At 40.3% G+C, this 10448-nt stretch overlaps 1 long non-coding RNA gene across 1 annotated transcript; it reads left to right on the top strand.

Annotated features, from left to right (window-relative positions):
* The first annotated feature begins 400 nt into the window (after nt 1–400).
* LOC120743391 lies at nt 401–4587 on the top strand. Its single transcript, XR_005698172.1, has 3 exons — nt 401–1243; nt 3882–3887; nt 4577–4587. It is a non-coding gene; the product is annotated as an uncharacterized LOC120743391 (long non-coding RNA).
* The last annotated feature ends 5861 nt before the right edge of the window (nt 4588–10448 follow it).

The following is a 10448-nucleotide window of genomic DNA, read 5'->3' as shown; positions in this document are numbered from 1 at the left end:
AGCCTCTGCTGGACTAAATGTATTTGCACTTCTGTTTTAAGATCTTTCAGTCCCACCCATAGTGCACTACACCCTCTACACCCACAGTGGTCCAAAATGTTTGGGTACCAGGACACAGGAAGCACACCCACATTCACTGATGATGAGTTCACATACCTGAGCTGTGTTATACTGATATCAAACTTGGATCCCCAACCTGCCCTCAGGATAATATAAATTAGTGTATAATATATGTTGACATATATTTGTCCAGCTGTTGTAGTGGCAGGGAGACTTTCAAGTGTCTGTGTTGGTTAATGCTGCTTTAATGACTATATTTGGTGGACAATGGAGACTGAAACAATGTTGTGCAAGTTTCTCTTCATCTGCTTTATTACAAATTATTCTTAAACTTTTTGGAAAATCCATTTCAACATGGAACTGAACATCAAGCTTTTGGCTCAGATTTGATAACTAAAGGTTCCACCTTAAAGCTGGTGTATTATACTGAAATCTGTGATCATGCATTCTGAATTGTTAGACACTACAACAGGTCATCCAGGTAAATGAGTTTCTTTAAAAGGTAACATTGTAATAGCAATTGCAAAGCATCGTCTGCACAGCATCATGATTGAGGGCTGAGCCCCCCTAAAAACCTGGAAACACTGGTGTTACACACAAGTACTGAAAACTCAAACGCCTAAATGCTCTCCAAGCGACCTGACCAGTGTCTCCCCAGCAGAGTCGCTCAGAGAGAGAAACAGTGTTGGTGAAGCAGAGGTAAGCAGAGTTGCTCCGACACCTTGCAGATGATCAAACTACGTCAGCACCACCTGATCCCTCTCTGTGTGAGTCGCACAGAGAGATGTTGAAAATAGCAGATCAGCACTAAGCGATGTAGAAAGCTCTTCCTAACATGTAAGCACACATCTCTGCTGTGTAGTGGCTATCACCACCCACCACCACCCAGCACATATATGTCACTGTGGTGCTGGATGGAGCAAGATTTACTGACTGTTTCTCTGTAATGCTGATGTGGCGATGATGGGAGGTGCTGTCTGACATTGTGCTGCATGTTTAGATACACCAGCCACACTGATAGTTAAACGATATAAACACATTTTTATATTTAAAATATCGCTCTACACAAACACTAGTGTTGGGTAGATAGCTTGTACTGGGAGGACTGTAAGGTGCTAGTAAAGGTTTGCCGCTACCACTCCCCGGAGTTTCGGCCAGAACACTGCTCAAGGCCCGGATGAATGTTCAGAAGAGAGACAATGAAGACACCGAGGATAGTGCAGACTCTTGTATTGACTTCACACAGTTGAAGGTAACAGGGATTGTCAGAGGAGCAGGTATTGCATACAGGTTTAGGTGCGTGGGCGTGTGTGTGTGTGTGTGTGTGTGTGTGTGTGTGTGGGGGGGGGGTCTCTGAAAGGAACAGAAAGAAAATACTACATTACTAAAGTGTTCACAACAATATCTCCAGAGTACATCAACATAAACACAGGCAGGAAATAAACTAACATCCCCTTTAATACCATAGGCCATATATTACCCACCACTCACGCATAGACCCACTGAGAGACCTAACCAGGTACACAGTTATACCCAACCACACGGCAGGAGAATTAGCTTAGCTTAGCTTAGCACCCGCTAGCGGCACAGACAGAAACATAGTCATTTCCCCCCTAACCTTGGTTACAGTCCCAAACACATCTTATTATCACATCCGCACACATCACCAAATTACGTTGCTCATTAACACACACTTCTCACGGAATAACCAATTGTCTGCTGGTAATCTGGAGCAGAAAAGCTCAGGTGCTTTGCTCACGTTTCTCCCTGGACATAGTCTCTCTCATACAAAGCGGTGGGGTGACCTCTACTGGCCACTCTAAAAACTACAGGTGAACTAACAACTGAACAGAATAAAACCATAACTACGGGGCCTTTTGTACAACTAGGCTGTACCTGGAGAGGACGATATGCAGCTGTCAAAGGTCACATTAAACTGTTGAACCAAAACAGAACCTAATGTTAGCCGTGGCAACAGTTTTTACTATTCAGACATCAGTTAATTCAAAATCACATTTACACAGAGTCTCAGAGTCAGTCTGACTGAGCTCCTTCATAAGGTGGATTAACTTTAAGGTCTTTGTTCTATTTTCTGCTGCAGTGATGGACTCTGGATGCTTGGATCTGATCTGTTTGAACCACTGATATTTTTTAAAAGGGGGAAATGTAGTGAAAGCTTCACCTGTGGAATAAGAAAAACCTATTTACAATAACAAAACATTTCTATTTGTACAATAAAACAAGACTGTGCTTTGCAGTCTAACAGTTCAGCTCTAATAACATCTGAAGACAGAAGATCTCATTATTGACCTGAGGACTGATGTTTTATGTCCTCTTATATTTGTGTGGACTCCAAACTCTGAAAGCTCTCTGAGTGAACTGATGCAGAGTTCATGTTTCTGTCTCTGTGTCCTCAGTTTCCCAGCATGCCTCGGCTCTGGAGGTGTATGAGGGGGTGGAGTCTGTCCTGCTGCTCTGTCAGGACACCTCTGTAACTACACGTCCAACTCTAATGTGGAGCCGCCACGACCTCGATCCTCCAATCGTCCACCAGCGTAACCTGGCAGGAGATGAACTGAGAGCCCAAAACCAGCGTTACAGGAGAAGAACGTCCATGAAGACGGACTCTCTGAGGACCAGAGACTTCAGCCTCACTCTGAGGAACCCCATCACCTCTGACAGCGGCACCTACACCTGCACCATCACTGCATATGGAAACACACGGACACTGACAGAAGTAGAGCTGCAGGTCAAAGGTCAGTAACACACCCTAAAAGCTGCTGTAGATACAGGTCAGAGGAGACGTGTTGCTGCCCTCGATTTCAAACTGAGTAAATATTTTTCATATTTCCTATAAAATAAAATATAAACATTTTATATTATTTTTTTCAAATATTTTTTCTACTATGAGTAACTTTTGGCTTTATCAATCTTTACGTTCTGTTTTTATTTAAATTTAACACACAAACTGAGCATCCCTGGAACTGATGCTCTTTTCTGTTCTATTGTATTCTATTGTATTCTATTCCAGAGGTGCTTGAAGTCCTCGTGGTTCAATTCTAACCTTGATTCGGTGCTGGTCTAGTGTAGCTGATGCAGAAACAAATGGTGTTTAAAGTGTAATCCAGCATAATTTATAAAAGGCAGAACAAAGTGAACAATCAGATATTCAGTAACTCTTCAATAATTATATTTTCCTGCAGTTATGTTTAAGACAGTTTACTCGGTATTGTTCCCTCGTGATTCTTATGCTGACAAAATCTATTACAAATGGTCTCTATTTAGTCATGTGACCTGCACACAGCTGACTCATGTGTCTCTGCGTCCTCACAGTGTCCCACCAAGTCTTCACCCTGGAGGTGTACGAGGGGGCGGAGTCAGTCCTGCTGTCCTGTCACATCCCGCTGTGGAGCCGCTACGACTTCAATCCTCCAACCGTCCACCAGCGTCAGCAGGAAGAGGACGAGCTGACAGATCAAAACCAGCGTTACAGAGACCGAACATCCATGAAGACTGACGCTCTGCAGACTGGAGACTTCAGCCTCACTCTGAGGAAACCCCACATCTTTGACAGCAGCAACTACACCTGCACCATCAGAGTGACGGGAGAAGAACCCAGACTGACAGATGTTCAGCTGCAGGTCAAAGGTCAGCAGCACACTCCAATACTTAATAATAATAATAATAATAATAATAATAATAATAATAATAATAATAATACATTTTATTTTAAAGCGCCTTTCAAGACACCCAAGGACACTTAACAATAAATAAAACACATAATAGAACAATGACAATGAAGAAAAATAAGAAAACAAAAGCACAAGGTAAAATAAACAAACAATAGGTTCACAGTAAATATGCAGATTTGAACAGATGGGTTTTGAGTTGAGATTTAAACTGGGAAAGAGAACCGATGTTTCTTATATCTGGGGGTAGAGAGCTCCACAGCCTGGCAGCAGAGCAGCTGAAAGCTCTGCTTCCCATGGTGGTGAGGCGGAAAGGAGGGACAGCAAGCTGGATAGAAGATCAAAGTGATAGTGCTTAACAGGTCAGAAAGCTGAGGAGGAGCGAGGTTATGAAGGGCCTTGAAGGTGAGCAGAAGAAGTTTGTACACTATCTGGAGTTTCACAGGGAGCCAGTGAAGTTCCTGGAGAATGGTGGTGATGTGCTGGTAGGAGGGTCCTGGTGATAATGCAGGCAGCAGAGTTCTGAACCAGTATGAAGCTTATGGAAGGATTTATGGGGGAGACCATGCAAGAGAGAACTGCAGCAGTCAATACAGGAGGTAACGAGACTATGAACAGGAATGGATGCAGACAGGGTGGAAAGAGAAGGACGTAATCTGTTAATGTTGCGTAGATGGAAAAAATAGGCAAAACAGGTCAGATTATTGATGTGACATTTATAAGATAGTGAATTTAGTGCCAATAAGGAGGATTTCATTTTCATCCTCATTAAGCTTAAGGAAATTAGAGCTGAACCAGGTTTTTAAGTCAGATAGGCATTCTGGGAGGGAGGAATCAGGCCTGCAGGAGAGATCTAACTGGTTGTCATCAGCAAAACAGTGAAATTGAAGATCAAATTTACGGAAAATGGTACCAAGAGGGATGATATAAATTATGAACAGAAGTTGGCCTAAGAATGAATCCTGGGGTACACCAGAATTGACCGGGAATAGATGAGACCGGAATGATTTAAGGTGAATAAACTGGGAGCGGTCAAGGAGATATGATTGAAACCAGGCGAGGGGTGTGTCAGTGACGCAGAGAGGGGAAAGTCTGCTTAGAAGGACAGAGTGAGAGATGGTGTCGCAGGCTGAGCTCAGATCCAAAAGGACAGGATGTTGAGAAGACCAGAGTCAGCTCCGAGTAATAGATCATTAGTGACTTTAAGTAAAGCAGTTTCTGTACTGAGACAAAAACCAGACTGAAGTCTCTCATAGATGTTATTATTAACCAGGTGTGAATGAAGTAGACCTGCAACTACTTTGTTGAGTATATGCTGCCCTCACGACACGTGACCATGTGAAGCTAGACAGCTAGCGAACAAAATAGAGGAGATCTTCCACACAAGGCTTGCTTTTCTTGCTTTTAATGAAGATCCTTTAAAGCCTTATCCTCTCTCAAGGCTTCTCCTTGCGATTTCTTATTTGTAACTGAAACATACAGAAAGTGAAAATAAATTGCTAGCTAATACACATCTTAATGAGAAACTTAATGATTAGCCTAGCTTAACACGTGCGTTACATTAGCATGGCAGTTCACTCCATGTAAACACATATAAAAGTTATCTCTGAACATATTAATACTCACAAAGACAAACGTTTCCCAAGGTACAAGCGTGTAGGGCACTCTTATGGAGTGCCAGGACTGCCATAATGCATTAATTAAATACACCATTAAATAATTAATTAAATGTGGCAATAATTAATTAAAATTGGAATTAATTAATTAAATAAATAGTTATGACACATGTAATTAATTAATTATTGACACATTTAATTAATTATTTATGTATTTCACATTTTAATTAATTATTGACACATTTAATTAATTAATTATTGACACATTTAATTAATTATTTATGTATTTCACATTTTAATTAATTATTGACACATTTAATTAATTATTGACACATTTAATTAATTATTTAATGATATATTTATTTATTTCATTTTGGCAGTCATGGCGCCTGGCTCTCATCATGAAATAATTTTATCTGTCAGCCTCACCCATCAAACTCAGGGGGCGGGGTTAACGCTGATCGAGTCAAAACCATTGCTTTGGCCTGGTGGCCATTGTTTCTAGCACACAACAACCGGCATGTGGAAGCTAACAGAACTGAACTTTGAAAAACCCTGTTTGTGTGTCACCAAATACCGTTTTAATATTTTTTTAGCCGAGAATGTAGTGGTTTAATCTTCATGTGTCTGGTCGGTTTGTCAAGATACAGCCTCTTTGCAAAAGTGCTTCGATGATTTCGGAGATGTCTGCCCAGTCTCACGGCAAAGCGTGGATAGACCCGCTCGCCTCGCAAGCAATCCCACCGACAAAGCGCAGGCCCCGGTACACAGCTGTAGTAACCCCCGCTGACTTCTTTTACTGAGGTTACATTTATCGGTGTTTTATTTCCTGATGTTCTTATGTGTCCTACGTGTTTCAGTCGCCAATTCTGAATTATAACTAACATTAAAAACATGTTTAAGGAGGAGAGAGAGCAAATAAATCTGTTTAACATCTGATCTTTGGGTTTTTGTTCAGTAATCAGCGTGACCTGTGTATAGACGCATAAAAGAGATAACGTTGGTGTTTCTGTCATGTAGTAACTGCTGGCTTTAACTGTACAAAGGTTGTTCGACACTATGAAACACATACAGACTTCATGATGTTCGGCTAATATTTTTATAGTGAATATTAATCATGAGGGTAAACGGCCCTGTACACCACGGAGCGAGGTCAGCATATCCACGATATCCTCAGCTCCATGAGTTAACACAAAGTTTCCCAGCTGACTATCTAACTTCCAACTATTCCAGAGACGTGAAAATATACAGCATAAAGAAAAGTGTAAGAGACTCAGCAGCAGATTAGAATAACAGTTATACATTTAATAAATCACCAAATGAATCCAAGAAACGAGCAAACCTGTTCCGACAATTTGAGTTTGTATTCCCTCAGCTGCAGACTCGCTGCTGTTTAAATGTTTGAAAAGGAAGATTAGATATAAAAACGTCAAACATAGACTCAGTCTGCCTTCACATTTGATATGAGGCCAGCACGTATAGTGGCTGTGTCCTGTTTTAAGATCATACATGTAAAATTGTTGTCTGACCTCCGTCGATCCAGCCGCTTAGAGTCCGTGGTTACCATGGTTACTGCATAAGCAGCTATAATGTTAACAGCTGGCACTGAGGAAACCTACACCAGCATGGGTGTTTATGTTTTTCATTGCAAAAGAACTGTCTGAATGGTTAACTGAAGTTAACTTGGATAAATTATAGTTAAGGAGTTTCACAGATAACGCCTACGTGAGCTGTGCGACTTTTCACCTGAAATCAGCAGGCTATTACTGAAATACACGTGCTATATCATAAACTATGATATAAATAGGGAGGTCCTATTAACATGTTTAGTTTTAAAGGACACCTTCCTGCCTTTAGTCTCCTTCATGAGCAGTGTTAGTTTTCTTCTAACATCCAGAAGTCTGCACGATGTGTTTCATAGTTTGTAACAAACCTTTGACAGGTAAACATAACATGACCGAAAAAGCAAAAAAAAAAAAAAAAAAAAAAAAAAAAGAGAGAGAGAGAGTGTTGACATAAGAAGAGAAAATGCTCTCAATTATGGAGACAGGCAAATGGTTCATTTATGTTTGATGTGTGTTTATTCCTCCCTAAATATCGTCGGTGAAGTTTGCCATGCACGTCAGATTTTCCTGCGCATTTTTATACCTCTGCCAACAGAGAGAAAAAAAATCACATTCTAACAGACAGCTGGTGCTTAGAATACAGCTGAATAACTATTAAAAAACAGATGATATTTAGATGATAGTTCAGTCTAACACATGTGCCAGTGAACCATTAAACGTCTGTGAAACTATGCAGTTATGAAACGTAACTTTAACCTCAGCCAAACCGATTTGCTCAGTTGTAAATAAAACAGCGAAGTAAACGTGACCCGACAGACAGAACCTGAGTGAATGAAGTCCAGCGTTTAACCACTGAGAGCTAAAACTCAGCTGAGGTTTCAAAGCTGTGTGCCGGTGATTGGACATCAGCCGCTGATGAAGCTGTTCGCCTATAAAGTGCTCTGTAAGGAAACAAGCTCCAGCAGCTCTGCGCTCGGGGAAAACACTATATTTACTTATCTTGTGCAGAAAAATGCGCTGACATTGCTTTATATCGAGCACCGGCTGCCCAGTTAAACTGTGACTATCACCAGGTAACGTAGGCGTGTTTCTTGAATTAGCAGCAGGTGTTAAACAGCTGACACATGAGGAGGAGGATGCATGCAGGTAAACTGAGGGTCTGTTGAGCTGATCGCTGGTTTCGTGAGAAAAATGTCAGCTCGTTATTTATGTTACAGAAGCACAGAGACACAAGACCAGGCGGAAAGAGACGATCGTTCGGTGAAAATGAGAATCTGCGAATGCAACATGTGGAACACGGAGAGTGGAATATGTAAACAAACCGGTTAACGTAACCCCCTGGGTGCACTCTGCATGCTGACTGTTAGCAGAGCTAGTGAAATCTCTGAAAACATCTGAGCACTTTTGCAAACATGTTCTATGTTGACAACCTGACCAGACATACGTCGCGACATTCGCGGCTAAAACACTGTTAAAAGTGTAGCTGGTGACAGAAAAACGGGGTATTTTAAAACTACACCACCACCATTGCTGCCTGTGATTTGATCTGCATTCTGGGGTACCTGGCTGCCCCAAGTCTACACAAGCAATCGATTATCTAGGATCGACCTGTTTTGACTTACTTTGCACGGCAACCAATCAAATGTTAGAGAAGCTGCATGGGCAGCGTTAACCCCGCCCCCTGAGTTTGATGGGTGAGGCTGACAGATAAAATTATTTCATGATGAGAGCCAGGCGCCATGACTGCCAAAATGAAATAAATAAATATATCATTAAATAATTAATTAAATGTGTCAATAATTAATTAAATGTGTCAATAATTAATTAAAATGTGAAATACATAAATAATTAATTAAATGTGTCAATAATTAATTAATTAAATGTGTCAATAATTAATTAAATGTGTCAATAATTAATTAAAATGTGAAATACATAAATAATTAATTAAATGTGTCAATAATTAATTAATTACATGTGTCATAACTATTTATTTAATTAATTAATTCCAATTTTAATTAATTATTGCCACATTTAATTAATTATTTAATGGTGTATTTAATTAATGCATTATGGCAGTCCTGGCACTCCATACACTCTTAGCGTGTACATGAACTCGTTCACTCTTTTAATACTGCCGAAGCACTTTTCACGGCATTAACGGAGAAAACACGTCAAAGATATGCGAATGATCAGAGCGCTCCCTCGCTCCCATTTCCGCACATACAATACAAAGATCGCTTGTGATAACAATGTCTCACTCTGAGCAAATTTCGAACCCAGACATTTTAACTGTTTTTAGCATGACTTATTTATAATATTTCTTAACTTTGAACTTATTTATCACTTTGCTTATGCAACTTAATCAGACTATGCACTAACTACTGACCTTTGACCAAAAGGCATAACAGAGTATTTTAGCGATGAAGGGTAGATTAGAAATTGGACGGAGGTTGTTAAAGTTGTTAGGATCTAAGGAAGGTTTTCTCAGTGAAGGAGTGACTGAAGCAATCTTGAATAAGGAGGGAACGATGCCGGTGGTGAGTGAAGAGTGACTAATAGCAGAGAATAGTGGGAGTAAGGAAGAGAGGCAGGATTTCACAAGTCCTGAAGGCATAGGGTCGAGATGACATGTGGCAGGCTTTGATTTACATATGAACTCAGAAATATCAGATAAATCAGGATAACTTAGTTATATTGGTCTCCATAACCCCACATACATCTAAATACAACCCCACAGATCATGTTTTTAATGTAACAAGTAACTTTATGAAATACACTTCTCAAAAAAATTAAAGGAACGCTTTGAAAATTCAGCAGATATCAATGGGAAAAAAATCATGTGGATATTGGGATTGATATGGACAGGTTAATGTGTGAGGAACAAAAAGATGCCACACACGTCAATGAAATGAAAATGATCAACTACAGAGGGGTTAGCATTAGAGAAAAAATTACCATGTAATCATCCCACAGATTTGTAATATTATGTCCTACAAGCTCTCGGGATACGACCTTGTGTTAATTTAGACCTTTTTCTCCAATTAGATCTTTCGGAGTTAACTTCAATAATTACTCCTCCAAACCTTCAATGTCTCTTTATCCCCATTCCTACAAAACTGCTACAAGAAGTCCTGCATTAATTAATGCTTCAATCTAATATGATCAACCTATCTCTATGATCGGCTATGTACCACAGGCTTCAAGCTGGCTGTAGTTAACCCTGAACTCAAAAGCCATCTCTGAACCCAGCAGTCTTAGCTATTATAGGCCAATCTCCAACTTCCTTCATATCAAAAATCCTTGAAAGAGTAGTTGTCAAACAGCAACAGATCAATCTGCAGAGGAATGGTTTATTTGAAGAGTTTCAGTCAGGTTTTCAGAGCTCTCACAGCAAAAGAACAGCTGTAGTGAGAGGTTACAAATGACTCTTATGCGCCTCTGACAGTTGACTCACTCTGTGCTTGTCCTCTAGACTTAGGTGCAGCATTCGATACTGTCGACCAATATCCTAGTTAGAG

The sequence above is a fragment of the Simochromis diagramma genome, unplaced genomic scaffold (genome assembly GCF_900408965.1).
Source record: "Simochromis diagramma unplaced genomic scaffold, fSimDia1.1 OVJJ01000239.1, whole genome shotgun sequence".
Classification (NCBI taxonomy): domain Eukaryota; kingdom Metazoa; phylum Chordata; class Actinopteri; order Cichliformes; family Cichlidae; genus Simochromis; species Simochromis diagramma.
Note: the sequence above shows the minus strand (reverse complement) of the source record. Positions and strands in the feature narration are given on the sequence as shown.